Source organism: Geotrypetes seraphini, chromosome 5 (genome assembly GCF_902459505.1).
Source record: "Geotrypetes seraphini chromosome 5, aGeoSer1.1, whole genome shotgun sequence".
NCBI lineage: Eukaryota > Metazoa > Chordata > Amphibia > Gymnophiona > Dermophiidae > Geotrypetes > Geotrypetes seraphini.
This window is the reverse complement of record NC_047088.1, coordinates 195999471-196019159: the sequence shown is the minus strand read 5'-3', so window position 1 is coordinate 196019159 and position 19689 is coordinate 195999471.

Genomic DNA, 19689 nt, shown 5'->3' with positions numbered 1-19689 from the left:
AGATACTCTTTCCATTTGTGAGGACCAGATCCAATATGGCTTTTTCCTTTGTGGGTTCCATCACCATTTGTCTGAGCAGAGCCTCTTGAAAGGCATCCACTATCTCCCTACTTCTTTCTGATTCCGCAGACGGAACATTCCAGTCCGCAGCCGGCAGGTTGAAATCTCCCAACAGCAGAACCTCCTCTTTCCTTCCAAACTTTTGGATATCCACAATCAGATCCTTATCAATTTGCTGCGATTGAGTCGGAGGTCTGTAGACTACACCCACGTAGATAGAAGTTCCATCTTCTCTTTTCAGAGCAATCCATATCGCTTCTTCCTCTCCCCAGGTCCCTTGCATTTCGGTCGCTTGGATATTGATCTTTACATAGAGCGCTACTCCTCCACCTTTATGACCATCTCTGTCCTTCCTAAAAAGATTATATCCCGGTATGTTTGCATCCCATCCATGTGATTCACTGAACCATGTCTCTGTGATAGCGACAATATCTAGATCTGCCTCTAACATCAGGGCTTGCAGATCATGAACTTTGTTGCTTAGACTGTGAGCATTTGTGGTCATTGCTTTCCAGCTATTTTTCAGCGATAATCTCCTTTTTTGTATGGATTTTTGTGTCGTTTCACTTTCCATTGCAATACTAAGAAATGAGTTGCTGATATTGCTTATGTTGCAGTCTTTACTACTATCACATCTTTTTTTTTGCCAGGGGTAGTCTCTATAATTGTCCTTCGTACATACACCACCCCCACTTTCTAGTTTAAATGCCTAGAAAAATATTGTCTAAATTTCTCTGCAAGGTCTAAATTCATCATTATGTGGAGTCCTTGGCTTGTCCGGGCCTACGGTTTTGTTTGGGCCACCAATTTCATCTTTTTTTTGCTCAATTTCATGAAAGTGGCCTGATGGTGTCTGCGTTGCATGGAGTTATAAGTTGTCTATCTCCTCGGAAGTCTTATGAGGCTTTGGGGCATCGCTGGGGGAGAGATCTGGGTATACCTGTCGAGTCTTTGAATTTTCCCTCCCTTATTAATCATATTTCCTATATTTCTATTAGCGCCGAACTGAGGGAATGCCAATTTTGAGTGGTCTATCGAGCCTATTTTTCCCAAGAGCGGGTGCACAAAGCCAGGGGTATTTCTTCCCCGACCTGGCCTAAATGTCAACAGGACTGTAATTCATTTTTTTCATGCATTTTGGGGGTGCCCTCATGTGAAAGATTTTTGGACGGCAGTACTCTGCTTTCTGGAAAGGTTTTTTTGCCAATCTCTTCCGATGTCGCCGGTGGGCTTGCTTCTGGATCAGTATGAATCTTTGAGGGTGTCTGCTCGGGGACATCAGATGTTGATCCGGAAGGCTGCTGTTATAGGTAAGAAGATCATACTTAGTGTCTGGATGCAAGCAACCACACCTGCTTATTGGGCCTGGAGGAATCACTTTCATAATTTGATGCTCTTGGAGCAACACCATACCCTCTTGTCATTCAAACGGAAAAAAGATTTTTTGCAGATCTGGGACTCCTACATTCAATCGCTTTTCCCTAGGGCCAGAAGTCTGGTCTTAAACTCGTTTTAGATGATGATACCATATGCCCTTGGCTGCTTCCCCGAGAAGGTTGGTAGGCTGTTTGGCTGAGTGTGGATGGTTGGTATGGATGGATGGGTGAGTGTTGTATGTATATTGGATGGAATGGGGATTAAATCTGTGGTGGGGGGTTGGGGTTGGGGTTGTCCTCTTTGATGCTTGCTGAGCGGCATAAAAACAAAGCTTGCTCAGCAGTCTCTCTGCTCTTCTGGCTATCTTTGGGGTCCAGGATAGGGGTCTGGGGGGATTTCGGGGTGGGTGGAGTGCTTGCACTCGGGAGTGGGTAGAGGTGGAGACTGGGGTATATTTGAAAAACCTGTTTTGTTGTACTTTTGGTGTTCTCGATCTTGTTGGACTTTTGTTCTGTTTGGTGTATTTACTGATTGTGCATCAATAAAACATGATTTATACTAAGTGCTAGAAACTGATGAAATGCCTAATTAAAGAGCCTTTTCGATTATTACCTCACTAATTTCCACTCCCAATTCCTCAGTCCACTTATCTGCTATCCATTTATAGCTCATATGTGGATATACAAATTCAAGGGTCTTTTTAAAGTATGAAATTGAGGGTAGAGCTTCCAGATCTTCAAACAAAATTCCCAGTCTATATCCCACTCCCAATGTCAAACCTTCCTTTTTCAGTGTGGTAATATAATGAATTAATTGCGCATAAGCATATATGTCTGTGTGCCTCACTCCCAAATTAGTCAATAATGCGTCAAATGAAAATATATTGTTGTCTTCTCCCACAAAAGAAACTATATGTTCCAACAAAGAATCTGCCCATCTGCAAATAGGGCCTTGTTCCATACCAGGAGGAAAGGTGGAATTCCCCACTATTGGAAGAGAGTCCGAACATTTCAACAGTGACCACATTGCTTTCTGTTGCTATTTCAAAACACTGATAGTTTCTGCATTCTTCAAACATAAACCAAGAACAACATTCCAGTTCCTACCTTTGTTTCAGATTCCAGCGATTCAATTGCAAGCATTCCCCACTAATGGATTTCCAACCTAAATCATCCTTCTGGCATTCTGGCTGGCTGAAGCTCCTCTAACCTCAGTGTTTCTCCTCTCTTTCCTTGCCAATAGTAGGACTTTTTCTTCTGTTTACCAGCAACCTCATTAACTTGCCCATGTGCTTATTTGCCTTCAGATGTGGAGTGAACCTCCTTGCTGCTATACTATAGTTTCAAGCTCATAACCGCTCTGTGCAGAAAAGTAATTTTATGCAAATTTTGCACAAGAGAACAAGTGGTAAGCACTTCTTGTGCACATCTGATGAAAGATGCCAGCACACATCTGCAACTGCATACATAAATATTAGCCCTGGAAAGATTTGTTGCACATAAAGCTTTTGCAAGGCCGACATCTATGCTCAGAACGAGAGTCACAGATATGTGCTGGCACTATAATTTTTGCTCAGAAATTCACACATTATTGCTGTTACCTCTCACTTGTATTTTAAAGATGCAGATGCTATTCTGGCTTGAAAATAAATAAGAGAAATGAGGTATGTAAATTGCAAAGAGCGCATGAAATCCTCTCGAGGAACGTTTTAATGTTGCCCTGGACCTTGCAAAAATTTCTCAAGTTATGTGCCCATCAAATCCCACTGTTTCTTTCTCTGCATTGGCACAGGATACTTAATGAGATCATTATCATTCATTTGAATAAAGCATGTGACTATGTCTTTTGTGCAGGTTAGCAAACATGACCCCTTTCTGCATTACCAGGCCAATAATATATAAGGAAGTTGTATCACAAGATTAGGCTCCTGGTATCTTCCTACATCTGCCTCTGGTTTTCTGTGTGAGCCCACTTCTTTCAGACCTTTATTAAATGCTTTACAGTTCCGTACACCTATACATATGCACAAGGATAGACAGATAGATATTGCTTCTTTTCTTTTCTTTTGGTACAATCCCTAGTACTGAGTCAATTGGACTACTGCAATATTGTGTGTTTGGCTGCTACCTTAAAAAAAATCTATGCAGACTATATATTATCCAGAAAGCAGCAGTACAACTGATTTTTAATCTGAGTAGGTTCAATTATATTATCTCTTCTTTCTGAGAGCTTGACTGGTTCCCAGTGGAGGCCCGCACAAAGTTTAAATTTGATTGCCTACGTTTTAAGGCCTTGCATCTAATTATTTAATGGATTTGTTTGCATTTGTTAAATCAAAATGCCTTAGACTTACACATGCTTTCTTTGGATGCAAATTTTAAAAAAATCACCAACATCTCTTGTCCTATCAGGCAACATCTTGGGAAAGGGACTTGCAATCTCTAATTGTGACTTCTAGCACCTACCAACATTTTAGGAGAAATAGATGTTCCAATCCAATCCTTTGGTTTTTTATACCGATTCATCCCTCATAGAGGGTCGACTCGGTTTACAACTATTTAAGAAATCGTTAATTAGACACAATATAATTTTATTGAGACTTCTGAAATAAGCGAGTTCTTAAGTTTTTTTCAAAATGTTGCTAATTGAGAAAGAAGTCTAATCTCCGATGGAAACTCATTCCAAACCTAAAATTGTATTTGTTCACCAGATTCCTGGGTAACAGTAATTGAAACTTCCATTAAACTGTAATCCAAACTTCTTTTGTAAACAACATAGAATTCAACAGTATTGCGGTATAGACATACTTTTATGCTATGTTATGAATTTCCTTTTCTCCTTTTTTTCTATACACGCGGGAATTCAATAAATGGCATTGAAGCAATTTGGCAATTTGCAGCGTTTTTTTGACCCAGGCAATACACAAGCTTTTAATATTGGATTGAGAGCATCTTTTTTGTTCTTTATTTGTACACTAGCACCATCTACTGGATTTCATCTATATACCCCTGGGGAAAGCCTTTGAAGCCGAAACACAGACCGTGTCAGAGTCCAACGCAAAAAGGACTTAAGCTTGCCTTATGTTTTATTTTTACTTTTAGCTATTCATTTGTATATGTTTTTATCATTTATATGTTTGTAGTAAATTGATTGTTTCTGTGGCTGACATGTGGTGTCCCTTCCCCACTTTTTATGCTTTGTACTTTCATACGTGGGGTTGTGCTTTCTTCTTTTTGTGGTACAGTACGGGAATTCAATAAATGGCACTGAAAAAATTCAGCACTGTTATTCTATAAAGACTCTTTATATAGAATACAGTTTAGCATGGATCCTGGGCCTAACTTTTGGGTGCTGCACTTATGGCTGCTATACCCTGGTATAAATGCCAGCACCAGGCTAGATGTGGTTAGGCAGCATTCTCTAACTCCATGCACAACTTTACACACCAAGTGATTTAGGCACTGTGCGCAAATTAGACAATTTAGCTTAAGATGTACATTAAAAATCTAGCTTATTTGCTTTATATCTTTTTCACTTGCTAAACCTTACAGCGCTTTCAGTAGATGGTAAAACATGGCTTCGAAATGCTACAGCATCGAAATACTGTACAACATAAACGTGTGCTTTGGGAGTAGGAGAGGCAGTTAAGGGCATATTTTAATATTTTCATTGCTTCTTAACTTTAACTTCTAGCTTGCTGTCTATCTTGATTGTATATAAACCATTCCCTGTACTGTGCTACAAAACTTTAAAAGGGGAATCTAGGCATATTGGTAGTGGCATTCAGATGCATTCACAAATTGAGTGCCAATTAACACAAGTAATAGGTTGTTATCCAATTATTGATGATTCAGAGCTCATTATCCAGATGACTTAGAGCTCATTATCCAATTTGTATGTGCATCTCACAAGCTCGCCCATAGTAGGGCATGCAACTTTGGGCACCATATATAGAATCTAGAGGATTATACCTCCAAAGATTCCCAAGCAGTACCAGAGTATCTGGCTATTTATCACAGTATAATAACATTTCTGTAATGTTTCTGAGCCTCTTGTCAAGAACATCAAAGAAAAACAATTTTCAACATAAACACTTTAAAAAGTCAATAATTGCTATCAACAGCTGAAGGAATGTAAAACTATGGTGTTCCTGGCAATACTGAAAAATAAAAGTAGTATGTAAGAACTAGGATCAAAAATGGATATGGTTTGCTAAAATGGTTGATATAAACTTTAAGTGAAGCACATAGGTGCTGTGACAGGGTGTATATCCTGTCATTTACCAGCAGGGGGAAGCTCAGCAGCAGAGAAAAGGAGTTAATTTGCATATAAGATCCTGCAAAGGAACCTGGGATTTGTTCACTCACCTTGAGTGGAAAAAGTGCTAAAAAGAACAGCTCCAGGACAGAGAGCTGAGAAGGACAAAAGTTCCTTCGGAAGCATGGGCAACCTTTGGGAGGAAGAATGCTAGCTTTGGCGTAACTCCCGGTAAGCCCTCAGTACAAGCACTGACTGGTACTGATAGGGGGCCTGGTGCAGTTGAGAGTCTGACTAGTGCTGACAGGGGGTCCGATACAGTTGAGAGAGAGAGAGAGATACCATGCCCTGTATTAGCCTACCTGGTAGAGCATGTTGTGACTGAAGAGCATTCAACAACCAGCAGAGAGCCTGGTGGAGAGTGCCTGAGGGAAATGGAGAGTCCTCAGGGAGAGTGCTTGGGTGACCTGAGAAGCCAGCAACCAGAGTGATTGGTAGTGGTTCCAGAGTGAGAGAGCATCTGAAGGACCAGGAGAGTACATACAGTAAATGGAGAAATTAACAAGATGGATCCATAGAACTCTTTAATGATAAGAGACTACCCAGTGGCAAAATAAATCATAAGAACATAAGAATTGCTCTACTTGATCAGACCAAGGGGCCATCTATCCCAGTATCCTGTTTCCAAGAGGGGCCAGTTCAGATTATATATGTAGCAGTGTCCCAAAAAGATTCCAAGCTATTTAATCCCTGGGATAAGTTCTGGGTCTCCCCCTGGCAAACCCTAACAATGGTTTATGGATTTTTCCTCCAGGAATTTGTTCAAATATTTTTCTAAAGCAAGTTAGAATTGCAAGACTACAAATAGGGGTCAACACCATCAGATGGGACAGGAGCAAAAGGGGATCATCCCCATATTGGCCCATTAGACCACCAGGGATCAACTCTGAATAAGTCCTGGGAGGTTGAAGGCTGGGGATTTAGGCTGGGTTGGAGACAGGAAGGATAGAGCTTTGATTCAGGGGTCATATCTAAAGTGCCAGATCCAGTTTGAAGGATCAAAATGGGGAATTGATAAGGGTGTCAGAGAAGAGTGGGGGATCAGAGCAGAAAGAGCCAGGGGAAGATTAGATCAGGAGAAGGAGGATGGTAATTAGGGGGGATGGACTGGAAGAGCTGTCATATGAGCTGTTTAAAGCAGCTTAAGTGACACCCTTAATCTAGGTCCTCCTTACTAATAGCCAGATGGGATCCAGATATGACAGATATTCAATGCTAGTGTCCAGACATGACCTGGCATTGGATATCTGGATCTATTTTAGCCAGCAAGAATCAATGCTTAGAAAAATTATCAGTGTCACTGGCAGAATATTGACCATGTTTGTTTAGATCTACGAAGGGTGTTCAATAAATTATCTACCTCAGTAGGAAAGAAGAGTTTTCAAAAAAAAATTTGTTTTATTTTTCAATATAGTCCCCTAATAGCTCCATACTTCCTTCATTTTTCCTGCAATTACCTTAATCCCTTTAAAAAGAATTCTTCTGTTTGACCTTCAAACCAGGATGTCATAGCTTCCATGATATCTTCATTACTTGAAAAACCACTGTCCTCTGATAAATTTCTTTAAAATTCAGAACAGGAAATAATCTGAGGGAGCTAGGTCAGAACTGTAAGGTGGACGATTCAGCTGCTGAAACCCACATTCTTAGATGGCAGCCTGTGATTGTCATGACATGTCGTGAAGTGTAATGAAGAAGCAGCATGCCTGCTGTGAGTTTTCATCATCTTTTCTCCTTGACTGACTCCCATAAAGTGATCCTTGTGTTGGTGTAACTCTCCCGGGTTATGGTTCTCTTGTATGGCATGAACTCCAAAAGCAAAAGTCCTTCATCATCCCAGAAGACAGTTGCCATGACTTTGTCTGAAGATTTTTTCTGTCATGAACTTTTTGGGGGTGGAGGATGAATGCACAAAGCTACATTTTTACTCTGGAGCATGTTCAGCAGGAAAAACCATTTTACCAAAAACCATATCTAAAATGAACTTCTTCTCATAGACTTGGTGCCTGAAAGGGCTGGCATTGACTCCATTGTAGACTCAGAATCTCTGTGATAGACCCAAGTCTCATCTCCAGTCACCAAGCAATGAAAAAAATTCACTTGGTCTTCAAGAAACATCTCCAAGTTCTCCAGACAGCACTGGAGCCTCGTGGCCTTCTGACATGACATCAGCATTCTTGGAACCCATTTTGCACTAACCTTTGACATGTTAAAATTTGCATGAATTATTTTCTAAGTTGTACCTGACAAGATGACCATTTCTTCAGCTATTCAGGAAACCTTAATTTGTCTGTCTGACAAAATTAAATCCTCGACTTTCTTGCACATTTCTGTGGATGTTGCTTCCATAGGCCACCCAGTGAGAGGGTCATCTTCAATGGACTCTCTATCCCACTTAAACTGCTTGCTCCAAAATTATACTTTGTAGGATGATGGAGCAGACTCACCATAAACTCCCTTCTTTTCTGAAAAATTTTATCACTGAACCATGCTCCAAATCTAGTAGTTTCATACTTGATTCACATGAGAACTCTCCTGACATCCTGTCTCTTGGAATGCAGTGGCGTACCTAGGGTATGTGGAACCCGGGGCCCATCATTTTTTGACACCCCCCCCCCCCATGTAAAAAAATATTTTTTGTAATGACCATGAAATGGAATAAATGGTCAGAATAGAAACAGGCAGTGAAAATTTTCTTATATTCCAAACATAACATAACATAAATTATGTCTGAATTGTCATGACATCAGAAGTACATATGGAGTAGTTGCAGGTGATGCTTGGAACAGTTCTGATTGTGTTAGTTCGGTTTTATGTGTTTTTTGAATAGAAGGGTTTTTATTTCTTTTTGAAGGTTTTGCAGTATGTGGTCGATGTCAATTGGTTGTAGGGTTGGGGGTCGAGTGTTGCAGCTCGAATGGCTAGGAGGTTGTCGAACAGTTTTTTTCTTTTGACGTTTTTGGTTGGAGGGAGTGTGAATGGTGCGTGAGTTCTCCTATGTCTGTTTGAAGTGGATTGAATTATTTAGCTGAAGAAATTAGTTACCCCCTCATCCCACACACATTAATTCTCTTCCATTTTTGTTCCCATTATAAAAAACACTGATAAGTTCCCAGAAAAAAAATACATTAAAATAAGAAGTGAAAACAAAGGCCCCTACAGATGAGAACATAACATAAGAATAGCCTAACTGGGTCAGACCAATGGTCCATCATGCCCAGTAGCCCATTCTCATGGTAGCCAATCCAGGACACTAATACCTGGTCAAAACCCAAAGAGTAGCAACATTCCATGCTACCGATCCAGGGCAAGCAGACACTTCCCCCATGTCTTAACAGATTATGGACTTTTCTTCCAGGAATTTGTCCAAATCTTTTTTAAAACCAGCTACACTATCTGCTTTTACCATAACTTCTGGCCACTTCATTTTTAAGTTTAGATCTTTCCTTTCAAACAGAGACCTTGCTAGATGTCAAATACAGCACAAGGTAACTTCACATGGACTTAGCTGTGCAGGAAATGTGAATCTCCTCATACACCCACCATATAGTGCAAAAATGTGCAAAGGTCTGTTTTTTTCTTTCGATCACTACATAGCCTAATGCCACACAAGCAGCGCTGTTACAAACATATTCTGTAGGTCAATGCTAAGGATAACAAAGTTTCCTTCCTTGGACCAGAAGGAGATACTGATAAACCACTGGAAGAGATCCCAACACAACACCCAAAGACCCACTCAGTGTGTGAACCAATTGAGTGGAGTGGACTAACTGGGGGGTGGAAATGGGCCCGGAGTTTGCTCAGCAGAATTTCCCAGACCACCTCTTCCTCTCAACACATTGACACGCTGCCACCACCACCACTAGAAACACCTCACTGGGTAGGCCAGCTATGCTATAAACTTTATAAAATACATTATTATATTTTCTTATAAAGCACATATTTTAACTGAACTCTCTGACATCCTCAGCCTTTCCATTCACAAAAATAGAAGGAAGAAAAGTTCCCATTTCCTGCTGTTTCATGTCCCCGGCCTATACAATATTTTTTTTCTGCAGACCCTTCAAAAGTCTGACCAAATCCTCGTTTCACTTGCATTATAAAGTACTGAGGATGCCATCTCTCCCCAATCCCAGGTCCTAAAGTCTAAGACAGTAGCGCAAACTAATGCTGCCAGATTCAGGAAAAAAAATTTTGATTCGATTCAGCCTATTGAATTGGTTTTTCAATTCGATTTTCCTGCCCAGTTGGGTGATTTTTTTCAAAACTCCTGGTGGGTTTTATAGCTTTTTCACCCCCTTTGGCTTCTCCTAACCACACTGGTGCTGTGGTGTAAATAAAATAAAGAAACAAAAAGGACTTTTCCTCTCTCTGTTAAATCCTAGCTCACGTTTGCAGTCCAACACCAGCTCTGGCAGGATACACATTTCAAATCTGACATATTATAATCACAAAACAGAAAATAAAATTAATTTTTCTACCTTTTGTTGTCTGGTTATATTTCAAATCTTGTTGGTCCAAGGCTCTGGTTTTCTTCTGATAACTTGCTTGCCAGGGTCTCCTTCTTTCTGCGTGCTAACCATCCATCTGCCAACTCTGTCCTCCCTTTCCATTTCCCTTCCCTCCCCAGGAAGTCTGGTATCTTTCCTTTTTTTCATCTCCCTCCACAGATCTACCTTTTCTTAACTACCCTTTCATCCGGCATCTCTCCCTCCTTCCCCACCACCCCAGAGTCCACCATCTCTTCCTTTCTTTTCCCAATTACCCTCCTATCCAGTATTAGAGAATGACACGGTGAAAAAATTGGTCCCCGTCACCGCCCCGTCCCCGTCTCACCATCCCCGTCACCGCCCCGTCCCCGTCTCACCATCCCCGTCACCGCCCCGTCCCCGTCTCACCATCCTCTTCACCGCCCCGTCACCGCCACTGCCACCCCATTCACCGCCCCGTCACCGCCACTGCAATCCCATTCACTTTTCTTTATTTACGTATAAAGGAAACATTCTTTAAAACTTTAAAACTTTAAAACTTAGTTAAATATTAGTTAATAACTATACAAAAACAAAACACGCAGAGAAAAAATTAATTAATATAAATTCTCAAAACTGACACATTTTGATCACTAAATTTAAAATAGTTATTTTTCATACAGTTTTTCAATCACTAATCTTCCACCACCCCTGGGGCTAGCAATGCAAAAACAAACACGACATGTACTTTAAATGCTTACAATGTTAGCCTATATGGTAAGTAGACGTGGCCGCTGTACCTAATCGCGGCAAAGATCTCCCTGCCGTGATTAGCATAGTGACCGCGGCTACGGCTGCAAGTCTCCCCTCCCCCCAGCGATCACGGCAGGAGGGCACCCAACCCCTCCTGTAGACCCCCCCCAACGGCCCTCCCGACAATCGCAGCAGAAGGGTACCCAACCCCTCCTGCCGGTCCTCCCAATGGCCTCCCCTAAGATCGCCGGCAGGAGGGTACCCAACCCCTCCTGCTGGACCCCCCCCAACGAACCCTCCCACCCCGGAACCCCCTTAGTCTTACTTTCCAAGTTGGACCGGACGGCTCCTCACACGTATGGCCAGCAGGCTTGCCTCCGTCCAAATGAGGTGGGCCCGCCCCTACCCTGCCCAACCCACAGGATCCTAGGGCCTGATTGGTCTAGGCACCTAAAGCCACTCCCGCTATAGGAGGGGCCTTAGGTGCAGTGGCGTACCAAGGTGGGGCGGGGGGGCGGTCCGCCCCGGGTACCAAGCCCTGAGGGGGTGCTCCCGGTCCGGTCCAGTTACCCCCCCCTGCGCCGGGTGTCGCGTCTGGAAACAGCCTGCAGCAAGATCGCGATGCCAGAGATCTTTGCCTGCTTCGACTGTTTCCTCCGCCACGGTCCTGCCCCTCCTCTGATGTCAGAGGAGGGGCGGGACCGCGGCGGAGGAAACAGCCGAAGCAGGCAAAAATCTCTGGCATCGCGCGATCTTGTTGCAGGCTGTTTCCCCAGGGCAGTAGCGTACCAAGGAGGGCGAGGTCCATCCCGGGTGCCGCCTTAGGGGGGGGTGCACAGCTGGCCCGGTCCCTATCGCGCTCCTACCCTCCCAGCGAAAGCAGCATCGGCGCCATTATCGAAAAAGGTAATGGCGCCAGGCCTTGGAGCACCAAGGCAGACCGCTTCTCCCCCCTCCCAGCCGAAACCCCGCTGACCATCCTATCTCTCTCCCCCCCCCAAGTGAACCTTTCTGACCCTCCCAGCGAAAGCAGCAAACCTCCCTCCAGTAGCGTCGGCTTTATCCTCCCTCTGCCGCATCACTGATGACGTCATCAGTAACGCGGCAGAGGAAGGAGAAAGCCGCGAAGGAGGTTTGCTGCTCTCGCTGGGAAGGTCGGAAAGGTTCACGGGGGGGGAGATAGGAGGGTCAGCGGGGGTTCGGCTGGGAGGGGGGAGAAGCGGACTGCCTCGGTGCTCCATTACCTTCTTCGGGCAGCAGCAGCGTTTACAATTCGCTGCTGTTGCCGGCTTCAGGCCTTGTTCTCTGCCGGGTCCTGCCTACTTCCAGTTTTCATGAAGACAGGACCCGACAGAGAGGAAGGCCTGAAGCGGGCAACATCAGTGAATTGTGAATGCTGCTGCTGCCCGATGAAGTTCAGGACATCGGGGAAGGAGCAGGGAGAAATCGGCTGCTGGCTTGGGGGTGAGGGTAGGGAAAGAATCGTGGAAGTGGAGAAATCGGCACGATGGCTTTGTGCAGGCTAGGGGGAGAGAGAAAGAAAGGAAAAAATAAAGAGGGGGGGCCAGGGGGAGAGAGAAAGAAAGGCAGAAAGAAAGAGGGGGACCAAGGGGAGAGAAAGAAAGGCAGAAATAAAGAGGGGGACCAAGGGGAGAGAAAGAAAGGCAGAAATAAAGAGGGGGTCAAGGGGGAGAGAAAGAAAGGCAGAAAGAAAGAGGAGGGCCAGGGGGAGAGAGAAAGAAAGGCAGAAAGAAAGAGGGGGACCAAGGGGAGAGAAAGAAAGGCAGAAATAAAGAGGGGGGTCAAGGGGGAGAGAAAGAAAGGCAGAAAGAAAGAGGGGGGCCAGGAGGAGAGAGAAAGAAAGGCAGAAATAAAGAGGGGAGCCAGGGGGAGAGAGAAAGAAGAAGGATCAGAAGAAGGACCAGAGACTCATGAAATCACCAGACAAAAAAGTAGGAAAAATGATTTTATTTTCAACTTAGTGATCAAAATGTGTCCATTTTGAAAATTTATATCTGCTGTCTATATTTTGCACTATGGCCCCCTTTTACTAAACCGCAATAGAGTTTTTTAGCGCAGGGAGCCTATGAGCGTCAAGAGCAGCGTGGGGCATTCAGCGCAGCTCCCTACGCTAAAAACCGCTATCGCAGTTTAGTAAAAAGGGAGGGGGAATATTTGTCTATTTTTGTATAGTTGTTACTGAGGTGACATTGCATAAAGTCATCTGCCTTGACCTCTTTGAAAACCCGCGGAATATAAATGATAATTAACATTTTCTCTGCGTACAGCGTGCTTTGTGTTTTTAAAATTTTATTGTTGGTAGATCATTTTGACTTGGCCACAAAGGTAAGGGGGAGGGAGGGAGGGGAACTGCTGAAAGACATCTAATAATCCTTGCAGGCTTGACTGCAGGGAATTATTTTTGTAAAATCATGTTTTGTTATGTGACTGGCATTATCTAGACTTTAATTTCTATGAATGAATAGAATGAAAATGATATAAAATTACTTGCTTGTTTTTATGTGCGTGCGCTGAAGGAAAGTGGAGAGAGAGTGGGCTGAGGATGCTGAAGGGAAATGGGGAAGAGAGTGGGGAGAAGACGCTGATTTATAAATTGACAATTGTACAGAATATTGTTTCTTTTTATACTTTAATATAAACAATTCAAGGCTTGTGTGGATGGAATCAGGTGGTTTGCGGGGATGGGGACCGAGCTTACAGGGATTAGTCCAATAAAATTGTATTTTTTTATATCTCATTATTTGTTTTATTTTTATTTGTTAATTTATAAAGTGGTGATTGTTATGTATCAGTTTTTTCAAATTTACATCTACTGTCTTTATATTTTGCACTGTATTAGAGGACATGTGTTACTGTTTTTTGTGGTGTTGCATTGTATCCAGGGTCTGGTTTCTTGACGGATCAGTTTAACTTTTGTCTACATATTTCTATTTTTAGTTTGTGATTATTCCATTTTGGGCGAGGGTGTATCTCTGTTCTGTGTGTATGAAAAAGACATAGTTTTCAGTTGGCATTGACTACAGGACCAATTGACTGTGCGGGATCTGGCTTGTTTAGTTTTACAATGTATGTGTTGGTGTTCTAGTGCTCACTGCAGTGTTTAAGATGCAGCCTTTTCCTAGGTACACTCTTGTGGTGCGATATGTAGATTGGTACTAAAAATCATATTTTTCATATAGATGGGGGGGGGTGTCAAAAAATGATGGGCCCTGGGTGCCACATACCCTAAGTACGCCACTGCCTGCAACTACTCCATATGTACTTCTAATGTCATGACAATTTAGACATAATTTATGTTTTGTTATGTTTGGAATAATGGTTACATATATGAGGTTCAATAAAAGAAAATTTTCACTGCCTGTTTCTATTCTGACCATTTATTCCATTTCATGGTTATTGCAAAAAAAAAAAAAAAAAAAATTTTTTACATGGGGGGGGGGGGTGTCATAAAATGATGGGCCCCGGGTGCCACATACCCTAGGTACGCCACTGCTTAGGTGCTTGTGCCAATCAGGCCCTAGGATCCTGTGGGTTAGGCAGGGGAGGGGAGGGGCGGGCCCGCCTCATTTGGACGGAGGCAGGCCTGCTGGCCAGACGAGCGAGCAGCTGTCCGGTCCAACTTGGAAAGTAAGACTAAGGGTGGTGTTTCGGGATGGCGGGGTTTGTTGGGGGAGGGACCGGCAGGAGGGGTTGGGCACCCTCCTATTGGCGATATAGGGGGCCGTTGGGGGTGCCGGCAGGAGTGGTTGGGCACCCTCCTACCAGTGAGGGCGATCGTCGGGGGGGGGGGGGGGGCGGGTTCTATTGGCAGGAAGGGTTGATATGACAAATGAGGAGCACGGTGAAAACACAGGTAAATTGCGGTTCCTAGAGGGGGGGACATTGGCCTGCGGGGACAAATCTATTCACCGTTTTTGCGGTCGGTGAAAGGATTTGTCCCCGCGTCTGCGGCGATTTGCTAATGAGGTCACCATAACCCGCAGCGGTTCGCTGCGGGGATCGCTCCCCGTGTCATTCTCTATCCAGTATCTCTATCCCTCCTCCACACCATCCCTTGTGTCCAATTTCTCTCCCTTTCAGTTCCTTCCCTCCCTAAATCTCATGGTCCATCATTTCTCTCCCTCTCCTCTATTTTCAGACCCATTATTTCTTCATCCCCCCCCCAAAGTTTGGCATATGCACGTCTCTTTGAACACCCCCTTCCCTCCGTGTACTTCTAAACCAGGGTCCCCCCAAAAGGCCTGTCCCCCCTTAAAGGTCTGCCTGTACCCCCTTGAAGGCCTGCACCCCCCTTGAAGGCCTGTCCCACCCCCTTGTAGGCCTGTCCCCCCACCTTGAAGACCTGCCTGCCTGTCCCCCCCTTGAAGGCCTGTCCACCGCCTTGAAGGTCTGCACCCCCCCCCAAAGGCCTGCACCCCCCTGAAGGCCTGTCCCCCCCTTGAAGGCCTGTCCCACCCCCTTGTAGGCCTGTCCCCCCCTTGTAGGCCTGCCTGCCTGTCCCCCCCTTGAAGGCCTGCACCCCCCCTGAAGGCCTGCACCCCCCCTGAAGGCCTGTCCCACCCCCTTGTAGACCTGTCCCCCCCTTGTAGACCTGTCCCCCCTTGAAGGCCTACCTGCCCCCCCATTGAAGGCCTGTCCCTTCCCCTTGAAGGTCTGCACACCCCCCCGAAGGCCTGTCCCCCCCCTTGAAGGCCTGCCTGCCTGTCACCCCCCCTCCCCCTTGAATGCCTGCCTGCCTGACCACCCGCCCCACCCTGAAGGACCGCTTGCCCCCCCTGGCCTCCCCGCACCACCTATGAAGCAGCACTACCTATGCTCCCGGCCTTGCCGTTCAGTCCCCACCACCCCCGAAGGACCGCTCGCCCCACTGACCTCCCTGCACCACTTATGAAGCAGCCACAGCAGGATCGCGACGTCAGCTATCCCTGCGCTGCTTAGGCACTGCTTCCTGCGCCACGTTCCCGCCCCTCCTCTGATGTCAGAGGAGGGGCGGGACCGCGGCGCAGGAAGCAGCGCCCAAGCAGCTCAGGGATAGCTGACCTCGCGATCCTGCTGCTTGCTGCTTCACAGGTGGTGCAGGAAGGTCAGTGGGGCGAGCGGTCCTTCGGGGTGTGGGGGGACTGAACGGCAAGGCCGGGAGCACCCCTTCAGGGCTGGCACCCGGGGCGGACCACCCCTCCCGCCCCCCCCTTGGTACGCCACTGTTGGAATGTTAGACTTGCACTGAGCCGCAACTGTGCATGAGTAACCTTGAGACATGTCACAACATATACAGACTTGTTTCAATATGCTTGCTACTTTCTTTCATAGGTAAATAAATTATTGAATACCCCTTTTAGCTCTGGTATGTATAATGAAAACCAATTTTTTTATTTTTTTTTTAATGTACAGAGGTCAGTATTTACATCCCATGGCCAGCATTTGTTTTAAACACCAACTGCAACCTTTAAATCATTCCTGCATATTCAGCTCCACTATCTGGAGAGTGAACAGCACTAACCCCCCTCTTTTACTAAGGGGTCCTTTTATCAAGTCGCGCTAGCGGGGTTAGTGCGTTGGACATTTCATCATGCGCTAACCCCCGTGGCCGGCTAAAAAACTAACGCCTGCTCAATGCAGGCGTTAGCAGCTAGCGCGGCAGGCGATTTAACGTGTGGTATTACGCACGTTAAACCCCTACCGCAGCTTGATAAAAGGACCCCTAAGGCGCGCTAGCCGATTTAGCATGCGCTAAATGCTAACACGTCCATAGAATATAATGTTTAGCATATGCTAATATTTAGCGCGTGCCTTAGTAAAAGAACCCCTAAATATCTTTGTCTGGACAGTGATAGTATTCAACTGCTCTCTGGGATAGCTAAGTAGATAAAGTTAGGAAAACAATTTTTCTGAATCCAAGCCCTTTTCTGAGTAGTTATTGGGATAGTGGTCTGAATATCACTACTTCCTGGATAATTGCCAGCTCTAATTTAACTCCTCCCATACACTACCTCAGCATTATCCAAATGGTGCTTACTGAACATCCATAGCCAGATTGGGTAAGGGAATTACCCAGATAAATGTGACAGCTAAATAGCTCAGTTCTTCAGCTGGCATACTGGGCATCCAGTTTTCTAAAAGCCTCCCTTTCCCCATGAAAAATGCCACCCTTTCAGGCAGAAAGCCTAAGAGAAGCAGTTCTTTTTGGATGTGGTTTTTGGTAAAATGATTGTTTCTGCTGACCATGCTCCAGATTAAAAAAAAGTAGCTCTGTGCATTCTTACACTATTTTTTTTTTTTTTTTTAAAGGCTTCATATTCAGTGACTCTTTTGTAAAACAGCTCTAAACATCCTAGTTTCCATGCCTCTCTTCTGGCCTCGATATCCCTTGCAGTCTTAAGTCTGTTAGCACCCTTCTCTGTGCACTGCTAAGGTAATACTTAGTCCCTGAGAGAGAGAGGAATACGTAAACATATATGCATTATACTTTACTTGACCAATTTTGTTTCGGTAATCTAAGTGATATTCAAGCTGAGACATTTGCAGTTTATTTTATTTATTCAGTTTTCCCAGGTGAGCTCAGAGCAGTGCACTTGAATTTATTTAGATACTCAAACATTTTTCCTGTCCCAGTGGGTGATTTGCACAGGGTTACAAGGAGTAGTGTCTGGGTGTGAACCCACAACCTCAGGGTGTTGAGGCTGTAGCTTTAACCGCTGTGCCACACTCTCCCCTTGCAGTACATTTTACTTAGGGATCACTGAAGGTATAGGACAGGGGTAGGGAACTCCGGTCCTCAAGAGCCGTATTCCAGTCGGGTTTTCAGGATTTCCCCAATGAATATGCTTTGAAAGCAATGCATGCAAATAGATCTCATGCATATTCATTGAGGAAATCCTGAAAACCCGACTGGAATGTGGCTCTCGAGGACCGGAGTTCCCTACCCCTGGTATAGGAGTATGTAGCAGATTTTGCAAAACTGCACATCCAAGGGGGGGAAATTGAAGAGCTACTGTCCAGAACTAATTTCTTCCTGTTCCAGCCGCTTTTGAATGTCAGAAAGGTAAGCAAAATCCCCCCCTCACCCACACACCTACACCTCCGTTAATCTGTCCTCCAGACCTCAAGTCCAAATGAGCAATAGCTGCCAATTATGCCAATTATCCCAGCGTAAATGCTAACAGGGAACGTTTTGAAATAGATGTGGGTTTCCATCAAAAATAACAACAAGAAAGTTGACCCTGATCTCTCCACAGAAAGAGACTAAACAAAAAACTTGTGGAGAGTAGATGTCCAAGATGAAGACTTTATTAGAACAAATAAATAATCCACATAAAAATGCCTAGGGCAAACAATTTGACCCATCAAAAATACCAAATATACTGGTAGATATAGGGCTCCTTTTACAAAGGTGCGTTAGGGCTTTAACGTGCGGAATAGCACGTGCTGAGTTGCCCCGTGCGCTAGACCTTAACACCAGCATTGAGCTGGCGGTAGTTCTAGAAGCGTAGCGCGGGTTTAGCCTGCGCTAAAATCCTACGTGTGCAAAAAACGCTAGTGCGCCGTAGTAAAAGGAGCCCATAATTTCAAAATATATTCAAACCACGCCTAGAATGCGCCCCCTTCAAAACTGTGATTTTTATTACACATTTGTAAATAACTTTTTGAATCACCGCTTGCATCTCTATGATCATTCGCATGTGAAAATCAACTTTTAACATGTGTGAATGGTGCATAACCCACCCAGAATCACCTGGTAACATTGAAGAAGCTTATATAAAATTTTAAAAATTATTTTCAATATGATTTGCATTCTAAAAGACGGTACCAGCATATATGGATATAGCTGTATTGATTTAGGGCTACGTTTTTAGCGTACGCACCAGATTAGTGCATGCTATAGCATGCGCTACCCGAAAATCTACCGCCTGCTCAAGAGGAGGCGGTAGCGGCTAGCGCGCTTGGTATTTTAGCATGCGCTATTCCACGCGTTAAAACCCTAACGCACCTTAGTCTGTTTATGTTTAATGAAAACTTGCTGCACTGCCCTTTCTGACAGGCAGGTAAGAGCATGTTTATTTTTAGTGCACATCCATACTGCTTTAGATGCCATTTTTGTGGTATATTCATGATGTTGTTGTCATACATATGTTCTGTATCTTTTATTATAGTAATTGTGGAAAATTGCTTTGTGTATGATAATTATTGTTTCAAGTTTATTAACTTTTAATATACCGACCATCAACTGGTATCTAGCCGGTTTACAGTAAAATGCTAAAAATAGGGATAAAAGATTATATTTATAAAAGGAGTTAATAAAAGTGTACATTAAGGACATGAACTGGACGAACTTGAAAGTGATGGTAAAAGGGGACGGGAGGGGTAAAGTTACATAATTAGGAGAAGAAGAGAAAAAGAAAAAAAAAGAAATGAAGATTGAAAGAAAGATGGAGGGAAAGGATAAAACATTTAGGGTGGGATCGCTTCATAGAAGCGGTTGGTTGAGTAGGAAGGAAATGCTTTAAGAGCAGATGAAAGCATCTCGAAATAAGAAAGTCTTTAGGCTTATCTTGAATCTATCAAGTTGTTTTTCATGGCAGAGTTGATGTGGCAGAGCATTCCACAATGTTGGGGCAACTACTGAAAAATTTGTTTTTCTAGTGTAGAAAAAATCCTTTATAGAGGGAATTGAAAGGAAATTCTGGTCAGCTAA